The sequence below is a fragment of the Pelodiscus sinensis genome, chromosome 31, assembly GCF_049634645.1.
Source record: "Pelodiscus sinensis isolate JC-2024 chromosome 31, ASM4963464v1, whole genome shotgun sequence".
In the NCBI taxonomy this organism is placed as follows: Eukaryota; Metazoa; Chordata; order Testudines; family Trionychidae; genus Pelodiscus; species Pelodiscus sinensis.
The window spans coordinates 8,274,774-8,294,610 of record NC_134741.1 but is presented as its reverse complement, the minus strand read 5'-3'; the positions used below and the strand labels follow the sequence as shown (position 1 = coordinate 8,294,610).

The 19,837-nt window shown below is 53.2% G+C and overlaps 8 non-coding genes across 8 annotated transcripts; 5 read left to right on the top strand and 3 right to left on the bottom strand.

The window, feature by feature from the left end:
* Window positions 1–1,895: 1,895 nt before the first annotated feature.
* Window positions 1,896–1,977, top strand: TRNAS-GCU (transfer RNA serine (anticodon GCU)). The gene has a single exon. It is a non-coding gene; the product is annotated as a tRNA-Ser (tRNA).
* A 4,022-nt stretch (window positions 1,978–5,999) lies between these two features.
* Window positions 6,000–6,071, top strand: TRNAQ-CUG (transfer RNA glutamine (anticodon CUG)). Its single transcript has one exon. It is a non-coding gene; the product is annotated as a tRNA-Gln (tRNA).
* A 466-nt stretch (window positions 6,072–6,537) lies between these two features.
* Window positions 6,538–6,609, bottom strand: TRNAQ-CUG (transfer RNA glutamine (anticodon CUG)). The gene has a single exon. It is a non-coding gene; the product is annotated as a tRNA-Gln (tRNA).
* Window positions 6,610–9,325: 2,716 nt separating this feature from the next.
* TRNAR-UCU (transfer RNA arginine (anticodon UCU)) lies at window positions 9,326–9,398 on the bottom strand. Its single transcript has one exon. It is a non-coding gene; the product is annotated as a tRNA-Arg (tRNA).
* Window positions 9,399–10,178: 780 nt separating this feature from the next.
* TRNAS-GCU (transfer RNA serine (anticodon GCU)) lies at window positions 10,179–10,260 on the bottom strand. The gene has a single exon. It is a non-coding gene; the product is annotated as a tRNA-Ser (tRNA).
* Window positions 10,261–11,853: 1,593 nt separating this feature from the next.
* On the top strand, window positions 11,854–11,958 carry TRNAR-UCU (transfer RNA arginine (anticodon UCU)). The gene is made up of 2 exons: window positions 11,854–11,890; window positions 11,923–11,958. It is a non-coding gene; the product is annotated as a tRNA-Arg (tRNA).
* A 3,380-nt stretch (window positions 11,959–15,338) lies between these two features.
* TRNAF-AAA (transfer RNA phenylalanine (anticodon AAA)) lies at window positions 15,339–15,420 on the top strand. The gene has a single exon. It is a non-coding gene; the product is annotated as a tRNA-Ser (tRNA).
* A 465-nt stretch (window positions 15,421–15,885) lies between these two features.
* TRNAV-AAC (transfer RNA valine (anticodon AAC)) lies at window positions 15,886–15,958 on the top strand. The gene has a single exon. It is a non-coding gene; the product is annotated as a tRNA-Val (tRNA).
* The last annotated feature ends 3,879 nt before the right edge of the window (window positions 15,959–19,837 follow it).

Genomic DNA, 19,837 nt, shown 5'->3' with positions numbered 1-19,837 from the left:
TTGAGGCTGGGCTGCTGCACAGTTTAGGCAGGGGTGGGCAATGACTTTTGATGGGGAACCACTCCCAAGCCTGCACTTTTCCATGCTATTATCGGAGGAGGTGGGGGTCTGGGACGGAGGCTGGGTGCAGACAGGAGCCTGGGGCAGAGGACTGGGGTGCAGGAATGGTTGCAGGGTGTTGGGTTGTGACTTGGGGCAGAGGATTGGGGTGCAGGATCTGGGAGGGGTGTGGGTTCAGGTGGGGGGAGAGGGTTTGGTTTACGTGCGGTACCCGGGGGTTGAGGGAAGGGAGGGGCTGGGGTGTCAGTCAGGCTCTGGCTGGGAGACTTACCTGGCTCACTCCTGGCCAGCAGCCCAGCACATTTCTCAGGCAGCCTGTCTGCCTTGTCCCCACACAAGCTGCAGGGGCCATCTGGGTCGATGAATAAGACCCTGAGTGGAGGGGGGATGACGCTTCATATGGCCAGACACCAGCCAATGGGATTGTGCTGGGAACAGGGACACTAACTGCCCAGCAGTCCCTGTTCTCAGCAGCTTGCGGGGGTGGGGCAAGCAGGAAGTTTCTTGATGGGCTAGATACAGCCCGCTGGCCTGTATTGCCCAGGCCTGGCTTAGAGGGAACCTTGGCTCTGGGGGAGGGGCGCTGTGGAAAGGCCAGTCTTGCCTTCCTGGGCAGGACATGGTACCTGCAGCCTTTCAGATCAACCCTCAGCCAACAACCCAAGAACCAGCCTTTTCCTCCACCCTCACTGGGGTCTGCTGGGAACTACCTGGACTGAAGCCCACCCCAATTTCAGCATTAAGGATTGCCTGGAAATGAGAAAGCAGCTAAAGTAACACTGGTGGGACTTGAACCCACAGCCTTTGACTGTCTAGTTGGGTTCACACTAGCCACTACAGCATAAATGCCCAACATGCTTTCCATTGTACCACAAAGCTTGATGGACTGCTGAGTTTGTTATCTCCACTCTCTGCTTTGCAGCATGGCAATTGCTGGTGGCAAAGAAAGGGGAGCCAGGTCTGTCTCTTTTGGGAGAGCAGGTACCAAGAGGGAGGGGGCCACTGAGCCCCCAACAGTGAAAATAAGGGATAAGAACTGAACTATAGTTGGAGAATGTGGCCATGGATCCCACTGTCTCTCGCATGCTAAGCAAGCGCTCTACCACTTGAGCTAATTCCCCTGCCTAGAAAAGCTTTTGCTACCTCCCCTACCTTGTTCCGGAGCCCACAACATCGCTGCCGCTGCCCAAGGCTCCGTTCTGAAAGGGCCACTTGTGAGACTGACACCCGTGGGCCAGCTAGCTCGGAGGTTTAGGACGTGGTGCTCATATCGCACAGACACGTCTTAAGAGCAAGCCCCTTGTTTCAAACCATAACGGGCTCGCTATTCCGACGTCCCTGCATGGCAGGAGGAGGGAGGGATGTTTTGCAATAGCGATTTATTTCAAAGTAAGTGCTGTGTAGCCAGCCCCAAATTACAAAATAAGCTATTTCAAAATAGGCGCATCGATTATTTTGAACTATGGGACGCAGCCCTAGTGAGTTAGAGCTGAACTCTGCCCCCAGCTCCCTGCTCCACCCACCCACCTACTGACTCCCTTGGTGCCATGGGGCTGTTTGCATTGGCCTCTTCTCTCTGTAGCCAGGCTTCAGCCAGGACTGAGACTCAGACAGGAGAATGTGACCCGGCTCCCTGCACCTGGGCCCTGCATTTCTCATCCCTTCAGAGACACTTGTTAGTGGAGGAATAAATCACAGTCACATGAGTGTAGATTATGAAACTTTGTAGCTGTTGTTGCCTTGGAAACTCCCCACAGACCTTCCCCTGGGGGACCCGGCAGCCGGTTCCCTGAAGAGCTGACTTCAGGTGATTTGAAACAAACCCTAACAGCTCAGATGAGGTGGCCGAGTGGTTAAGGTGATGGACTGCTAATCCATTGTGCTCTGTACGCATAGGTTCAAATCCCATCCTCATTGGGTGTTTGCAGCCCTTCCTCCTGCTTCTCTGAGAAGTTCAGTGCCAGCCCCTCCTGTATCCCTGCCTGCCCCAGCCCCTCCCACAGCAGCCTGGGGAAAGGGGAAATCTCCACAGAGACACTCCCAGATGGGACCCTCAATCCCTTCTGCCCTCAGGGGGAAACCTCACAAAGGAGGCTCCAGGCAGCCAGGCCATGGGGGTCTCTGAGATGCCCCAGCCCTGCAGCCTGTCCCACCTGGCTGTTGCCATGGTCACTCTGTGAGGTCACTGCCTCCCAGCCAATGAGCTGAGGTGCTGCACAAGGCCCTTGTGATGTCACTGCTGCCTTGCAGGCTCATGTCCTGCCCCTGGCCAGCCCCTTGGCATGTGTGAGCTGCTCTCCCTCTGCCCCTGTCACTCAGGGCTGGTTCTGGGGCTCAAGCAGGGAACCTCAGAGGCTGCTCAGGGGGCCACATTACTAGGCCAGGGGCCCTCCTGTGGAGCTATGAGTGTTACTGTCCCTGCTGTACAGACAGAGCCATAGAGCCTCAGGAGGCTGTAGCCGTGGGAGACACTTCCCTGGTTTCGGGAGGGAGACGAGACGTCAAGGCTCATGACTCGGAGCCAGCTACGGATACCCATGGAAAGCTGATTTTCAGAGGAATGAGATCAGCCCTTCCTTGTATCTGGCTTCTTCAAAGGGACTAAATCAGGAGCTAAAAGTTGAAGAAGGAACATTTAGAAGGTGAATTTCTGTCTCTGGCACTGTCCCACCTGGGGTGACAGTTTCCTCTCACTGACAAAGAATTTCTGAGACAGTTGGCAAGGATGCTCCACAGTGGCTGTCTCTCTCTCTCTCTCTACAGAAGCTGTTCAGACCCCTCACTAGCCAATGCTGGTGTTAGGTGCAGCTCTGAGTGCTAAGTGCTAAAAGCCGAGGTGTACAAAGTCAGAATGAAGGGAAGCATGTTGCTGTAGCAGAGCAGGGTCTGTCTGGAGACAATGCGGAGCCTGAGGATGAGAAGGCCCATGAGAGGCAGAGACTCCAGAGCAGTGGGGCTAGTGATTTGGTCTGGCAAATGGACAGAAAATCACCAGGCCCTGAGCATGGCGCGGGCAAAGCCCATGGGGACTACCTAGTCCATCAGGTTTTATTATTTTCCTTGTTCGGGGGTTTAGAAATCACGTCTGAGCTGGTGGATTATTCTTATTGTGTGTAACTAAGCATTGCAGCCCAGGGATTTTCCTTGCATAATTAATTGGGGTCCGTTTTTGCACAAGAGGCTTTGCAGACTGGGGCTCTTCTTGCCTCCTGCTTCCCCTGGCTCCAGCCTGAAAGGGCTCTAAATCGAGGTAGCTCGTCCACACTGGGGAGCCTGCCTCGGACTATTCTGAGGTTTCCCTGCAGTGTAGACGCGCTATTTCGAAATAAGCTATTTTGGAATTACTATTTGAGACCAGCTTATTCCAAAATAAATGTGCCGTGTAGTCGTAGCCAGAGGGATGAAGCAGCAGGAGGGAAGCCAGGAGTGCAGAGGCCAGCTGGAAAACTGAGTGTCCCAGGTACCCGCACACACAGTACCATGTAGGTCAGGACTTTGAATCCTACAAGCTGAGTTCAAATCTTAGTGGGAGCTGCTGGGGTGAGCTTGTTGTGAGGTTTTTCACACTGCACGTCTATGTCTACACTGCAAGCTTTTTGCACAAGAATAGCCGTTCTTGTGCAAAAACTAGCGGAGTGTTTACCCTGCATGTGCATTCTTGCACAAGAAAATGTGCAGTAAACCATTGGAAAAGATGGCTTCTTGTGCAAGAGTTATTCCTCTCCCCGTAACGAATAAGCCCTCTTGCACAAGACGGCAGTGTGCACAGGCAAGAGGGATTTCTTGTGCCAGAAACCCCTATGGCTAAAGTAGCCAAAAGAGCTTTCTTGCACAAGAGAGTGTCCATGCATGTTCTTTGTAAGGATATATAGCACCTCATAGAGCTGGGAAGAGCCTTGAGAGGTCAGCTAGTTCTGTCTCTGTGCTCATGGAAACTCCAAGAACCCTCCTTGACAGATTCGCCTCAGATTGCTAAATGGTTACCTCAATGATTGAATTCATAACTCTGGGTTTAGCAAACTAATGCTCAAACCACTGAGCTATTCTGCCCTTTTGGGCGAGAGCACATGGCCATAGGGATGTGCTCTTGCACAAGAACTCTTGCCCAAAACAGTTCTTGGGCAAGAAGCCTGCAGTGTAGGTGGAGCCTAAAGTTTTTCATATTTTTTGTTTTAAAAATATTTCAAACAATTGTTCAATGTGCCCCAGGCCTGGAATTGTGCTGCAGCCACCCCCCTCGTTACCATCGCTGGCTCCTGGGGCACGCTAAGGATAACAAAGAGACAGAAATTCCCTCTTCCGAATGCACATTCCTCAATTTTAGGTGCCAGATTCAAGCCCTTGGAAGGAGGCAGAAACACAGGAAGGGCTGATCACACCCCTCTGAAAACCAGCTCTCAGGAGGCACCTCCAGCTGCCCCCAAAGTGTGGGTCACCGCACACTAGCCATGGGTGAAACTCAACACCTGGACATTTAGTCTCCCTCCCAAAGCCAGGGGCTTGTTCCCACAGCCGCAGCCTCAGCAGGGAGCCACACTTGCGCTCACTGCTCATAGGGAAGGGAGCGGGTCCCACAGGATCTGGGGCTGGCGGGGAATGGGCAGTTGTCACTGAAGGGGAAGGATAAAACGCATCCACGTTGCCGAGGGCAGGGAGAGTGGCTGGGGCTGGCCTGGCGGCACTGTGGGACGGCCCTGGGGGAGCTCTGCAATGTGACCCTGGCTCCCAAGACAGCAAGTGCAGAATCCCCCTTGGCGAGCACGAGAGGCTCTGACCGGCCTGGTCTGAATCCGTCTGACAGGCTGGACTTCTCCGATGCTGGAGTGTCAGAGCCCCTGTCAACCAGCCTGTGCTTTTCCCCTCCCCCACCAGGCAGAGCAGAGCCCACACTTCCAGCAGGGAGTTACAGGCACGTCTCTCGCACCCAGAGCACTGGGACGACCATGGAGCAGGACTCACTGGCCAGTGTGTGGTACCCAGCAACTTACAGTGGGAGTCAGAGCCCTGCCCAGCCAGTGCCAGTCACCTCTGCACCCGCTCCAGGCTTGTGGTTTCCTTCTCCCTAACAAGCCTCCCCAATCAGCCTTTTCCTGAACCAGCAGTTTTATGGGTGGCCAGGGGAGGCCTCTCCTGTGTCTCAGAAGCACATAGGAAAATATGAGTAAAGGGCACAGCAAGGCACCACTGGGAATTGAACCCAATATCTTCTGTTATAAGGCAGCTAAGCCAAGGTGCCCTCTGCAGTCTTACTGCTAAAGCTATTCTATTCTATGGACCCAGACAACACCTTTGACTCCCAGGCTGTCTACACTCGTGGGTTCTTGTGCAAGTAATATGCAAATGAGGCTAAGCGTGGAATATCGCCGAGCCTCATTTGCATGCCGCCATTTTTTTCAAAAGAAGCTTTTGCACAAGAAGGAGCCAATGGGCATCCAGATCAGATCATACCCTTGTTGAATGGATGGAAACAGAAACCAGACACACACACAGAGCCGGTTTGAATTGGTTCCAGCTGAGGGACGGGTTTCTCTGGTTTATGGGCATTGGCACTAGAGCACGTTAGGGGTTTGTGGTCATTTGAAGAATCCCTGTTCAATAGAAATCCAAAGTGTGACACACCTGGAGATGTAAAAGTTTCATTTCAATTGATGAGCTTTTTAAGGGGGCACTTGTTACACCCCCAGAGCAACCATGTGTTTGCATCCAGCGTTGGGAATGGAGCAGGAAACGAGGCTTTTGTGTGACTCACATCTCAGGTGGAAGGGACCCTCACTGACCCCAGAGTGTGATTGGTCCTAACAAGGAATTTGCCCTGAAAGCAGCAGAGCTGGGGCAGGACAGGGAGTCCTGGGAGATGAAGCAGCTGGAGAGAAGCCAGGAGAGCAGAGGCCAGCCTGAGAGCTGAGAGTCAGAGGTGCCCACTGCACTTTTACTCCACAGGTCCCATGGTGTAAGGGGCAGCACTCAGGACTCTGAATCCTGCAATCTGAGTTCAAATCTCAGTGGGACCTGCTGCGGCTCAGCTGGTTGTTACAAGGTTCAGGTGCTTTGGCTTCTAGGCACTGAGGTTCAGCAAAGAGAGTTTTGTTCCTCTTGCTGGGTGTCTGAGGCCACTAGAGCTCCATCTCCAGACTGAGGAGGCGGGTGGGAGGGGTCTGATGCCATCACAGCTGCAGGGCAGGTCACCCACCTGGCCCCTGAGCTCAGAAGAGGCTCTTGAGCAAGAAGGAGCATCTACACTGCCCGTTCTTGCGCAAGAAAAGCCCTCTAACGCAATGCCGTTACACCTATTATTTTTCAGGAAGACCTGCCCTGCAGCTGTGATGGCATCAGACCCCTCCCACCCGCCTGCTCAGTCTGGAGATGGAGCTCCAGTGGCCTCAGACACCCAGCAAGAGGAACAAAACTCTGGTTACTGAGCCTCAGGGCATGGAAGCTGAAGCACCTGAACCTTGTAACAACCAGCTGAGCCCCAGCAGGTCCCACTGAGATTTGAACTCAGATTGCAGGATTCAGAGTCCTGAGTGCTGCCCCTTACACCATGGGACCTGTGGTCTCACTGAGATTTGAACTCATTCCTCCCCCTGGACTGCCGGGCCTGCAGAGACTCCCCCTTGGATCACAGCTCCAAGAGGGACTTTATCTCTGGCCCAGACACTGACAGTGCCCAGTGTTTCTGCCCCTTGCTTGGTCCTGTGATGTGTCCCTGAAGGGGTCTCTGGGGGCTTGTGCCTGTGACATGACTCTCTGTAAGGCAGACGTGCTCGATCTTAGGCGAAGGACCCAGCAACAACACTTTACAGCAAAAAACACAAGGACGGCTCTTAGTCCGCATCCCTGGGCCACACAGAGTATCCAGAAGCCACTTCCCCACCTCTCCCTTGGCTGCTCTTGAGCTTAGCCGAAAGGCCGATAAACTCTACTCTCCCACCCAACAACCTCTGGGACTCCTCTCCCGCCCGGCTCCTCACACCACGGAGAGTGCAGGGCAGCCACTACCCCAGCATCGGCACTTCTGGTCTTTGCCTAATGGCCAAGAAGTTCTGCTTTACCCAAAGCACACGGGCACCCTCTCGCCTCTGGCCAGCCTCATGGCAGACGTGGGCTTCCCTCACTAATTTTCCTAAAAGCTTTCCAGGCAGGCATTGGTGGTATAGCAGTGAACATAGCTGCCTTTGAAGCAGTTTACCTGGGTTTGATTTGCAGCCAATGCAGTGTAAAGAAGGAGCATCAAAGGTTCTTGCTGAGCCCTTATTTGAACCCTGCAAAAACAGGCACAAATGGCTCCTGCAGCTGCCTCTCACAGCTTTTCATCCTCTCCAAGATCATGCACAGTAATGCAGGGCTTCCCTCACATACCCCTGCCGCAATTTCTTGACCTTGGCTCTGACTTGGTCTAGGCTATGGGGGTAGGAGGGAGGTGGCCTTTCTTTGCAAGACCATTGGCCATTTGGCCAAAAATGTCCACATTCCTCTGCATGGACTGCAGAGACCTGGGCATTATTAGCATGAAGCTCTAAATAGCTGAGCCAGCAGGCCCATGAGTGGCCCCACAACAGAGGGAAGAGAAGAGTTTCCCCTGCTATTGGGGAAAGCAGGCCAGACCAAGGGCCTTTTAGCCACCGGGGCTGTGCAGACTGGAGCTTCCTCCTACCAGTTTTCTGGCTTGTTTTTGCTTCCCTGTCCATAGCAGGCAGCTAAAGGAGGGGGGCAGGGGTAGAACAGTCACCACAGCAAACATATCTGTAGCCAGCACAGGGCTTGAACCTATAACCTTGGTATTACTAGCTCAACGCACTAACCAACTGAGCTAGCCAGCCAAGCGAAACATAGCTCACAAATAGCCCTTTCAGAAAGGTGCATCCGGCAGCTGAAGGGCTGTCTCTGCAGCTGCCAATGGCTCTTCTCTGACAGGGCCACTAGTGACTCACTGTGATGTGGGCTGGCTCATCCAGCTGGTTTGAGGTTTGGTCAAGGTGGCTGGTGGTCTCTCTTGTGCACTGCTGAGGAGAAAAACGCCCTGAGCAGGACCATAAAGACCAATTTAAAAGAGCATTTAGAGGGGGGCACCAAGGGGGCAAGAGTCAGAGCCTGGCAGCTTCTGGGACGCAGAAGAGGCCTCCCCTGGCCACCCATGGAACTGCTGGTTCAGGAAAAGGCTGATTGGGGTGGGTGTTGGGAAGAAGGAAACCACAAGCCTGGAGCAGGTGCAGAGGCTGCTGTGACTGGCACTGGCAAGGCAGGGCTCTGACTGCAATTGCTGAGACAGGAGAGCCAGCACCACACGCCCTTGTGATTCCTTTGGGTTGTCAGTGTCCAGAGCTCCTGTGAGTGCAACCTCTGCAGCTTCCGCAGCCATGGAGAGTGAGCGTCTGTGGGCATCAGGTGCTTCTCCCTTGTGGTTTCCTTCTTCCCAACACTCCTCCCCAATCAGCCTTTTCCTGAACCAGCAGTTCCATGGGTGGCCAGGGGAGGCCTCTTCTGTGTCCCAGAAGGACCTGGGAAAATGTGAGCAAAGGAAGCAACAAGGCACCACTGGGAGTTGAACCCAGGCTCTTATGTTTACAAGGCAGGTGTTTTAGCCAGCTAAGCCATGGTGCCCTCCTCAGGCTGGTGGGTGAAACTGCTCTATGGTCCCAGACAACACGTTTGACTCCCAAAGTGCAGCAATTTCCTTTCAGCCCTGACAGTGTCTGCAGCTGAGCTGCACAAAGGAAGATACAAGAGCCCTGGGGGGGGGGGGGGGGTCTTTGCCGGATGAACGTGCCTGAGGAAAGACACTGGAAGCGCAACAGACACACAAAAGGGGCACGAGGGACAGTTTGAGTCTCCACCCCCCAAGCCCCACCAGGCAAACTACCCCATGGGCCTTGCCGGCACCCAGCTCAGGGCCTGGGGATTTCCTGGGGATTTTCTGTCAGTTTTCCAGCCCAAATAAGTAGCCCCCCCACCTCCCGTATTCTGGAGTCACTGCCTCTCATGGGCCTTCTCAGCCTCAACTTTGTCTCCCAACAGACCCTGCTCTGCTACAGCCACCTCCTCCCTCCAGCTGTGATTCCTGGGCCTTCTAGAGGAAAATGCATCCTTTCATTCTCACTTTGAATCCCCAGGATTTTAGCACTCACATCTGCACCTAACACCAGCATTGGCTAGTGAGGGGTCTGAACAGCTTGCGTAGAAAGGGGAACAGCAACTGTGGAGCAGCCTTACCAACTACTTCAAAGAGCAGAGCAATGTAAACTCTTTATCAGTGAGAGGAAACTGTCACCCCAGGTGGGACTTGAACCCACAATCCCTGGCTTAGAAGGCCAGTGCCTTGTCCATTAGGCCACTGGGGCACACAGAAAAAAATGCCAGGGACAGAAATTCACCCTTCTAAATGGCCCTTCTTCAATTTTAGATCCTGATTAAGCCCTTTTGAAGAAGCCAGATACAAGGAAGGGCTGATCTCATTCCTCTGAAAATCAACTTTCGATAGGTATTGGCAGCAGGCTCCAAGTCATGGGCCTTGACGTCTTGTCTCCCTCCCAAAACTGGGGAAGTGTCTCCCACCACTGCAGCCTCCTGAGGCTCTATGGCCCTGTCTGTACAGCAGGGACAGCAACACTCACAGCCCCACAGGGGGGCCCCTGGCCTAGCAATGTGGCCCCCTGAGCAGCCTCTGATGTTCCCTGTGTGAGCCCCAGAGCCAGCCCTGCGTGACGGGGGCAGAGGGGGAGCAGCTCACACAGGCCAAGGGCAGGACATGAGCCTGCAAGGCAGCAGTGACATCACAAGGGCCTTGTGCAGCACCTCAGCTCATTGGCTGGGAGGCAGTGACCTCAGAGAGGGGCCATGGCAACAGCCAGGTGGGACAGGCTGCAGGGCTGGGGCATCTCAGAGACCCCCATGGCCTGGCTGCCTGGAATCTCCTTTGGGAGGTTTCCCCTTGAGGGCAGAAGGGATTGAGGGTCCCATCTGGGAGTGTCTCTGTGGAGATTTCCCCAGGCTGCAGTGGGAGGGGCTGGGGCAGGCAGGGTTACAGGAGGGGCTGGCACTGAACTTCTGGGAGAAGCAAGAGAGAGGGCTGCAAACACCCAAAGAGGATGGGAGAGGCAAGAGAGAAGACTAACAACACCCGATGAGGATGGGATTCGAACCCATGCGTGCAGAGCACAATGGATTAGCAGTCCATCGCCTTAACCACTCGGCCACCTCATCTGAACTGGGCAGCTGTGTTTAAAATCACCTAAAGTCAGTGCTTCAGGGAATCTTTCTGCCACTTGCTGACTGGCCAGGGACCCCCAGGGCTGGAAGGTTTTGGCTTTTCACAATGTTCCCTGGGCTGTTGTACAAAGCTCAGTGCTGGTAACAAACCCAAACACCCCCTGGCTACATCTACCCTGCAGACTTCTTGCTCAAGAACTGTTTTGTGCAAGAGTTCTTGTGCAAAAGGTCTTGCGCAACAGTGTCTCTGCACTGCCATGTGCTGTTGCACAAGAAAAGTGCTTTTCTGTAAGAGCGCCCATGGCAGTGTGGACGTTCTCCTGCGCAGGAAAGCTCTGATGGCCATTTTAGCCATAGGGTTTTCTTGAGCAAGAAACCCCTGTTGCCCATCCACACTGCCTCCTTGTGGACGAGTTCTTGCACAAGAGGGCTTATTACTCGTGGGGAGAGGAATAACTTCTTTGCAAGAAGCCCTGTTGTCTGATGCTGAACTATAAATTTACTTACACAAGAAGGTACCTGCAGTGTAGACGCTCTGCAAGTTTTTACACAAGAGCAGTTGCTCTTGGGCTAAAAGCCTGCAGTGTAGACGTAGCTCTGCAGTGTAGACACAGCCTGAGAGAGACAAGGAAAGGAAGTGGCCAGAGCCTCCCCCCGGCAGGCTGGTCCTCAACAGGACGGGCACGTCTACACAGCACCCTCACCTCGAAGTGAGCTGTGCGGTGTGAGCGGCTGCCCGGGACCCCAGGGGAAGGTCTGTGGGGAGTTTCCAAGGCAACAACAACTACAAAGTTTCATACTCTACACTCATGTGACTGTGATTTATTCCTCCACTAGCAAGTGTGTCTGAAGGGATGAGAAATGCAGGGCCCAGGTGCAGGGAGCCGGGTCACATTCTCCTGCCTGAGTCTCAGTCCTGGCTGAAGCCTGGCTACAGAGAGAAGAGGCCAATGCAAACAGCCCCATGGCAGTGAGGGAGTCAGTACTTGGGTGGGTGGAGCAGGGAGCTGGGGGCAGAGTTCAGCTCTAACTCACTAGGGGTTCATCCCATATTTCAAAATAATCAATGCGCCTATTTTGAAATAGCTTATTTTGCAATTTGGTGCTGGCTACACAGCACTTATTTCGAAATAAATCGCTATTCCAAAACCCCTCCCTCCTCCTGCCATGCAGGGACGTCAGAATAGTGAGCCCGTTATAGCTTGAAATAAGGGGCTTGCTCTTAAGACGCGTCAGTGTGATATGAGCACCACGTCCTAAACCTCCGAGCTAGCCGGCCCACGGGTGTCAGTCTCGCAAGTGGCCCTTTCAGAAAGGAGCTTTGGGCAGCCGCAGGGATGTTGTGGGCTCTGGAACTAGGTGGGTGAGGCAGCAGGGCCTTTTGCAAGCAGGGGAATGAGCTCAAGTGGTAGAGCGCTTGCTTAGCATGAGAGAGGCAGTGTAGTTCTCAAACTACAGCTCAGTTTTTATCCTTTAATTTCAGTGGCCCCCTCCCTCTTCCTACCTCCTCTCCCAAAAGAGACAGACCCCCAGCAATTGCCATGCTGCAAAGCAGAGAATGGAGATATCAACCCCAGCAGTCTATCAGGCTCTGTGGTGCAATGGAAAGCACATTGGACTTCTAAGCTGTAATGGTTAATGTGAGCCCAGCTAGATATTCAAAGGTTGTGGGTTCAAGTCCCACCAGAGTCACTTTAGCTGCTTCCTCATTTCCAGGATGCAGCTATTACAGACCAGGCAAACCTTAGGCTGACACTGGGATGGGCTGGCATCCAGGCAATTCCCAGCAGACCCCAGTAAGGGGGGAGCGAAGGGCTGGTTCTTGGGGTTGGGGCTGGGGGTTGTTCTGAAAGGCTGCAGGTGCCTTTAGACTATTTTGTCCCTCCCTGTCTCCTACTAGTGCTGAGCAACACTCAAGCTGTGTCTGCACTGCACTGCTCTTCTGGAAAAACCTATGAACATTTCAAAAACAAATTTGTGTAGCTTTTTCCGGAAGAGGCTTTTCCAACATTTGGCCTGTGGACACTGGGTAAGTCACACAAGGGAGGCAGCAGGCAGACCAGGCCCAGCCTCCCACGGCAGGGGAGACCAAGCCACAAGCCTCCTACAGCTGCCTGGCCTGATTCATCTCACTTCCCCAGGCTGGCACCAAGGGGCATTCTCAGCTGATGTCACCCCCTCTGTCACATGGGAAGCTGGGCTCATCCCAGGCACAGGCTGGTCAGCAGCAGCTGCACTTACCTGGGCACTCAGGGGAGCAGCAACGAGAGACAACCTTGTGTTTCCACCGGGCTTCAAAGCAGGGATCTTTTGCGCATTAGACAAATGGTACAAGCACTACACCAGAGAAGCAGATCTTGCTGCTAGAACTTGGCTGACTGTTCTGTTCCTGGCTCTTTCCAACACCCTGCTCTGCGGGGGAGGGGATGCACCTTGTGAACACTCCACCTCTTGTTCTCAGGGAAGCCACTAACCAGAGCTGCCAGCTCCTCATTTCCTCACCAGCCCCTTGAGATTTGTAGTTCAAAGCCCAGCTGCCTTCCCCAGTGGGAGCAAAAAATGCTCATGGAAGGGCTCACACATTGTCCCCAATGCACTGGCCTGAGAGACTGCATTCTTGCTGCCCCTGGGTGCACCCAAATACCCCTTCTGCTCCCCAGCTCACACCCCTCATGCCACACTTGGTGCCATGAGAACAAAGCTTCCAAAGGGGTTTGATTTTCCTCCATCTCCCCTTGCTGCGGCACTAAGAGAAATCTTGAACCCGACCCCTTCTCCTGTCCCTGGAGAGATGGAAATGGGGCCGTTCCTTGTGGGGAAAGAAGTGGGTGTGTCAGGAGGGGGATTTTGAGCTTAAACCTCCTCACAGACCTCAACCCCCCATTTGGGGCAAGAAAGAGCCTTGAGTTGGGCAATGGAGAACACTTGGCTCCTGCTATGCTATGCTGTGATGGGGTGTCAGAAGCTTTGTTAGTTGTGTCCTTGTTAGCTCAGTTGGTTGTGCAGGCGACTTTTAACTTCCAGGTTGTGGGTTCAAGCTGCATGCTGGGTGATGCTCTTCTTTAACTCTCAGTCTACAAGAAAATAGATCTCAACTTTCAGCAGGGTTTTAGAAAGAAAAAGTCTAGTCCTGGAGTCCAGCTTTAGTAGAGCCGAAGAACGAACTAACTGCAATTTCTGTCTTCTGAGGAGAAGGGAAGAGGATTTTCTTCTCCTCGGTTCTAGCCACATCAGCCCTGGGAGGAGAAAAAATAACCCTCCGCCCACTGATTGTCCCCTGTCAGCTTCTGTAGCTTCACCTCCTTCCACAGCAGCTCCAGCTTTGAGCTACAAACATCAAGGCGTGGGGGCCTGAAAGTTTTATTCTTTTTATATTTGCATTTTAGGTTTAGTAATGTAGCCATTTAGGTATATATCGCCTCTATTTCCTTGTTTAAAAGTGTAGTGATGAAAATAATAGAGCTTTGCTATTGTGTCTGTGTTAATGAGACTAGAGGAATAGCAGGTTATTTTGATATTTTGTGCAGTGTAGACACCAAAGCGTTTTCAAAATAAGCTCAAAACGACAACTTCTGTAGCTCAAATTGCGTATCATATTGCAACCCTCTGTCTACGCTGCACCCTAAACTTGAAAACAGATGCTACATCAGAGCTCTGTCTACACTACAGAGAAAACGCTTTAGTCCAGAGAACACAGTTGCTCTTCCGACGTGCTTTTTGGGCATCCTTTTGTAGCTCATTTTATGAGGAAGAAGGGATGTTCCAAAAAAGGGTTTTTTTTCCCCAACATTTGGCTCAGTGTAGACAGGTCAAATGTTGGAAAAGCCTCTTCTGAAAAAAGAAGCAGAAAAAGCTACGCAAATCGGGGTTCACAATTTGCATAATTTTTTCCAGAAGAACAGTGTAGTGTAGACATAGCCTGAGTGCTGCACAATACTGGTACAAGACAGGAACAAAATGGTCCAACCGCACTTGCAGCATTTCAAAACAATCCCCACCTTCATCCCCATGTACCAGCCCCTGCCATCAATGGGGACTGCAGGGAACTGTCTGGACTCAAGCACACCCCAGTGTCAGCCTAAGGATTGCCTGTTCTCTAAAAGCTGCCCTGGAAATCAGTGAGCAGCTAAAGTGACAGTAGTGGGATTTAAACCCCCAACCTTTGAGCAATTGACCTGGTTCATAGCGGGCACCGCAACTTAAACAACCAACACACTCGCTCTTGCACCACAGAGCATGATGGGCTGCTAGATTTGCTCTCTCTCCTCTCTTCTTTGCAGCATGGCAATTGCTGCAGGAAAAGAAAGGGGAGCCAGGTCTGTCTTTTTCAGAGGAGCAGGTAGGAAGAGGGAGGAGTCACTGACAGTGAAAATAAGGGGTAAGGACTGATCTGTAGCCGGAGAATGTGGGTATTGATACAGCTGCCTCTCGCACACTAAGCAAGCGCTCTACCACTTGAGCTAATGCCCCTGCTGGTGAGCAGCTACCCTGTTTCACCCCCCTCGTTCCAGAGCCCACAACGTCCCTGCAGCTGCCCAAGGCTCCTTTCTTAAAGGGCCACTTGTGAGACTGACACCCGTGGGCCCCTTGTTTCAAACCATAACGGGCTCGCTAAGCCATGGTACCCTCCTCACCAGCGGGCTGTAAAACTGTTCTACTCTATGGTCCCAGACAACACCTTTGACTCCCAAAGAGCGATCAGTCCCCATTTCCCTCCAGCTTTCCCACCCTGGCGGTGTCTGGGCACAGAAGGCTACAGCTCAGTGGGCAGAGGCTCGGCCATGCACATCTCCCCCGGCCGCTGGGACTGTAGAGTTGGCCTTGAACTTGGGCAGAGTTGAGGGAAGGAACAAGTGCAGCAAACATTGATCACCTGGATTGTCAACCCCCTTGGTCTCAGGGTTTGGGTTGGAGTCCCCAGGTGGGGGCCTGGCCTCCTTCGATTTGGTCCCTTCCTGAGGGCACAGAATTAACAAGAGAGAATTTCTTAACCCCACAGCAATCGGAGTTGGCCAAGGTGTTAGTAACAGAATTTTTCTTCACATTTACGTACAGGAAACAAACTTCTCAGAGCTGTGATGGCCAAGTGGTTAAGGTGTTGGAGTAGAAAGTCAATGGGGTTTCCCTGTGCAGGTTCAAATCCTGCTCACAGCAAGGGTATGTATTTTGGTCACACCCCTTCCTAGGGCAATAAGCTACCCAAGTCCTGAGACACCCTCCCCTTCTGCCCCTGTCAGAGAGATGCCTGGGATGGTGCCTTGTGCTGGGTTCCTGAGGTTTCAGGTAAACTCTTGGCTCCTGCCACCACTGCATGGCTCAGCCCTACTCCTGGGGGCTGCTCTGCTCTGGAGTGTGAGAGGTCGGGGAGTCTGGGCCTGTCCCCAAAGGTCCATCCCTGCAGGGGGGCAACGCTGGGATGTGACGTGGGTCACCCCTCCTGCATCACAAAGCCCCTGCCACCTTCCCAATGTTGGGAGCAAAGGTCTAGAGAAGTAGTGGGGGGAGGGGGTGTCTTATTCCCTGCTCTTGCTCAGCCTTTCCCCCAAAGCATTGGCCAAGAGTTAGTAGCAGAACATTTGTCCAAGTTTAAGTCCAGTAGAACTTAAGTCCTTTACAGGTGTTTCTGTGGTGTAGTGGTTAGCACATTTGTCTAACACCCAAAAGGTCCCTGGTTCAAAGCCAGGCAGGAACACTGGCTCTCCTCTTATTGCACCTCCCCTTGGTGCCCAGGTAAGCAGAGCTCCTTCTGCCAGACCTGTGCCTGGGATGAGCCCAACTCCCACGTGACAGAGGGGGGTGACGTCGGCTGAGAATGCCCCTGGGTGCCAGGCTGGGGAAGCCAGATGAGTCAGGCCAGGCACCTGTTGGACGCTTTGCAGGAAGCAGGCCCAGAGATCTGGTAGGAGGAGGCTCCAGCCTGCACAGACCCAGCGGCTAAAAGGGTCTTGTCCTGGCCTTCCTCCCATGGCCTGTTAGCAGCAACTCAGTGGCAAGCGTCTTAGATTAAACAGCTGAAAATCCCTGATTCTATCCAGGCTGTGGCATGTCTGGAAGAGCAGCAGGGGCCTCTCTCTACCTCTTGATGTGTTAGTGCCTGTGACGTCCCCTCGTCCATTTCTGCCTGGCCTTGGACACTCATGTTCATCTGATTAGTCCTCATCACTTCCAGCCCTTCCTCAGAGTCACTGCTGCCTTGGCTAAAGGCCCCTGTAGCTGCTAGATGGATCTAGTCACATGTAGATTTACTGAACACACACACACACACACACACACACAGACACACACACCCTTGGTTGTCTGCACCCAGATCAGTCCATGTCACTGGCTCAGGGCTTTCTCTCCTCAGTGCACTGTAGAGAAATCCCTTTTTTGATAACAAGCCTCAGGGAGCCCAGAGCAGAGGGAGCTGGGATTCTAGTCCCCTTGGTCCCCTCAATGCTCATCCTGAATCCTCACTTCTGTATTCTGAGCCCTACCTCACCCATATGCCCCCCAAATCCCTTCCCTGAGCCTCCCACTCTCCTCTGTAATTTCTTACAGGTACTGTCCTATCACAACCCCTCCCCCAACTTCCTGCCTTGAGCCTCCCTATGCCCAAGAAGTGGTGCCCAATAGAACAGTCCCTGTAAGAAATGTGTCACTTTCACCCCTGGGAGCAGCTCAGCCATGCAAAGGGGCTGCCTGGGCCAGGACATTAGCCCTGGAGGGCAGGGGTGGGTGTGGCAGTGACATCACAAGGGCCTTTTGCAGCCCCTCAGCTTATTGGCTAAAGGAGGTTGGGAGGTGATGACCTCACAAAGAGTCCATGACAATGGCCAGGTGGGACAGGCTGCAGGGCAGGGGCCATCACAGAGCCCCCCCCATCGCTTTGCTATAGGGAGTCTCCTTGAGATCTGTCCTTGAGGCCAGAGAGAGAATGAGGGTCACAAGCACGAGTGTGAGGAGGAGCCTCGTTGGAGCCTTCTCCTTTCCCACGACTAACTGACCTAGAAGGCAGACGTCCCTGTGGAGAAGGGAAGAGTCACCAAAAGATTTAGTGCTGACAGAGTGGAAGAATTAGCTTGAGTGGTAGAGCGCTCACGTAGCATGCAAGAAGCAGTTGGATCAATATCTGCATTCTCCATTGATGGGGGAGTCCCTGTTTTTCTTTTCCCAGACAGAGCCACCCAGAGGGCCAAGTGACTCCAGTGGCCCCTCCCTCTTCCTACTTGCTCCCCTCAAAAGCCAGTCACGGCTTAGTTCCAAATCTGTAAACCTCATTGCAAGAAGAATAACGCCTCTTCCAGAATAGCTATTTCAAAACACCCGGAGTGTGGATGCTCCACTGCTGCTATTTTGAAATAGCTCCTGCCCAGGGACAGTCAAAGTAATTACTCCCTGGTGCTTCCTGAGGCTCTAAAACAAGGTAGCGCATCCACCTTAGGGGAACCTTCCTTGGACTAATTTTGAGGCTTCCCCCTAGAGTGGATATGATGTTTCGAAACAAGCTATTTAATTTTTTTCAATATAGCGGTTTGAAATAAGCGTGCTTTGCAGATGTACCCAGAGGCTACGTCTAGACTGCAGGCTTCTTTCGGAAGAAGCTTTTTTCAGAAGGGAGCTTCAAAAAAAAAAAAAAACTTCTTCCAGAAGAGAGCGTCCACACTGTAAAAGTGCATTAAAAAAGTGATCTGCTTTTCCGAAAGAGAGAGTCCAGACTGAATGGACGCTCTCCTGCATGTAAGCTGGGATTGCTATGGATGGAATGGCCACCAGGGCACCTGTGCTTTTCCCCCTTTCCTCTTCTTCCGGAAGAACTTTCTTCTCCAATCTCACATGCGTTTTTCCAAAAGAGCTCTTCTGCAAAAAGGCTTCTTCCTTGTAGAATGAGGATCACCAATGCCAGAGAAACCCTCTGTTCTTTCCATTTTCTTGCAGAAGAAGGGAAAACTCTGTAATGTGGACATACCCTGAGAGCTTAGAGAAGGGGAGGGAGGCAGGACCAGGGGGAGAAGGCTCCATGACTGTGTGAGAGGGAGGCTCTGCCCTGGCCAGTTGGGAATCGTTGCCTCTGTCAGGGACTCTAGCCCAGATGGCTCAGTTTGTTGACTGACCGCAAAGAGACAGGCAACACCAGCAAAGTCCAGTCACAAGCTTTTTACTGAAGAGTGCGCACAGCAATAGAGAGCGGCCCATCTCCAAAGGGAACAGAGCTTCAGGGAAGCCAGGAGCGCAGAGTGTCGGCCGCCAGCCCAGAGTCCCAGGTGCCCTGAGAGCAGCCTCCCTGCAGGTCCCCTGGTGCGTGCTCTGTGGCAGCATCACAAGCTGCCTGACAACCAGGGCCAATCCCCCAGTGGAGTGTCTGCCCATGGCCACGCGAGGCTCCTTTGGGGGTGGGGCAGCACAACCTACCCCTGGGGGGGCCAAGGCTGGGGGTGAGAGGGTTGCAATAAAACAGCATCTGTAAGAAAGCTACGTGTGGGGGCGCAGGCTGGGAGGCTCAGGGCAGTGTGTGGGGATGACAGAGGAGGGCCGGGAGCTGGGGACGCAGAACCGGGGTGTGTGTGTGTGGATACGTGTCTGTCTCACTCCCACGTCCCAGACACATAATGTGGCACAAAGACCAGCAACAACCAATGGTCCCTGCACAAAGTGTGTCCCAGGGATAAGCGTTAGCCCCGGGAACAAGCATCACCCTGCAGAGGAGACACCCCTGGAATGGAGCCAACAAGCCCAGGAGCCACCCAGCTCAGGATCCCCAAGGGCACTGACACAGACTCCCTGGCACAGGAGAATCCCAAGCCTCAGTTCTGCCGGCCAGCGGTTTCCCTCTTCCGCTTCTTGTCAGCTCCCTGCAAAACACCCCACAAGGGTGAGTGGGGATAAACCCAGCTGTGCTGTAGAGCGGCTGTTAGGTGGGGAAAGAGAGGGCCCCCCTCGGCCTCCCTAAGCAACTCACACATGTACAAAAACTGCACTTGAAGCTATCAATACGGGTGTCAGGATCAGCTTGCTTTGTCGACAGAACTGAAAGTGTCTAGATGCTCTATGTCGGCAGAAGTTTTGTCGACAGTATCTGTCGACAAAACTTCCGTCGACAAAACCCTGTAGTCTAGACGTACCCCCACTCTTGACATGCCCTCTTTTTGATAGCTAGAGAAGTGACCTCATTTTCCTGTCTCCCCTGACATTGCAGGTGCACTTGCTCAGCATTTCTCTGAGGCTGCATCTACACAGCAGCGTTCCTTGGGCATAACGGCCATTATTCTGCAATAACAATGGGAGCGTCTACACAGCAATTCCATTCTTCTGACGTCTGTAACGCTCCATCCAGACCAATCGTCTGAGGAGCCAGGAGGTCTCCAGGCTGCAGACAGACAAGCCCACAGGCAAAGACAAAGCAAAGTCCCAGCCACTTCCTGCTCAGCCCAGTAGGGTCTCTGTGTGGCCCCCAGACCTTTTGTTTGCTGTTGTCCAGGCTCGGGGCCCAGTTTCAGCAGCACTCACAGGCCCCACAGGAGGGGGCTGGTTTGATGCTTCACCCCACGGCCCAGCAATGAGCCCCCAAACTCCCCCTGTGCTCTGAGAGCCC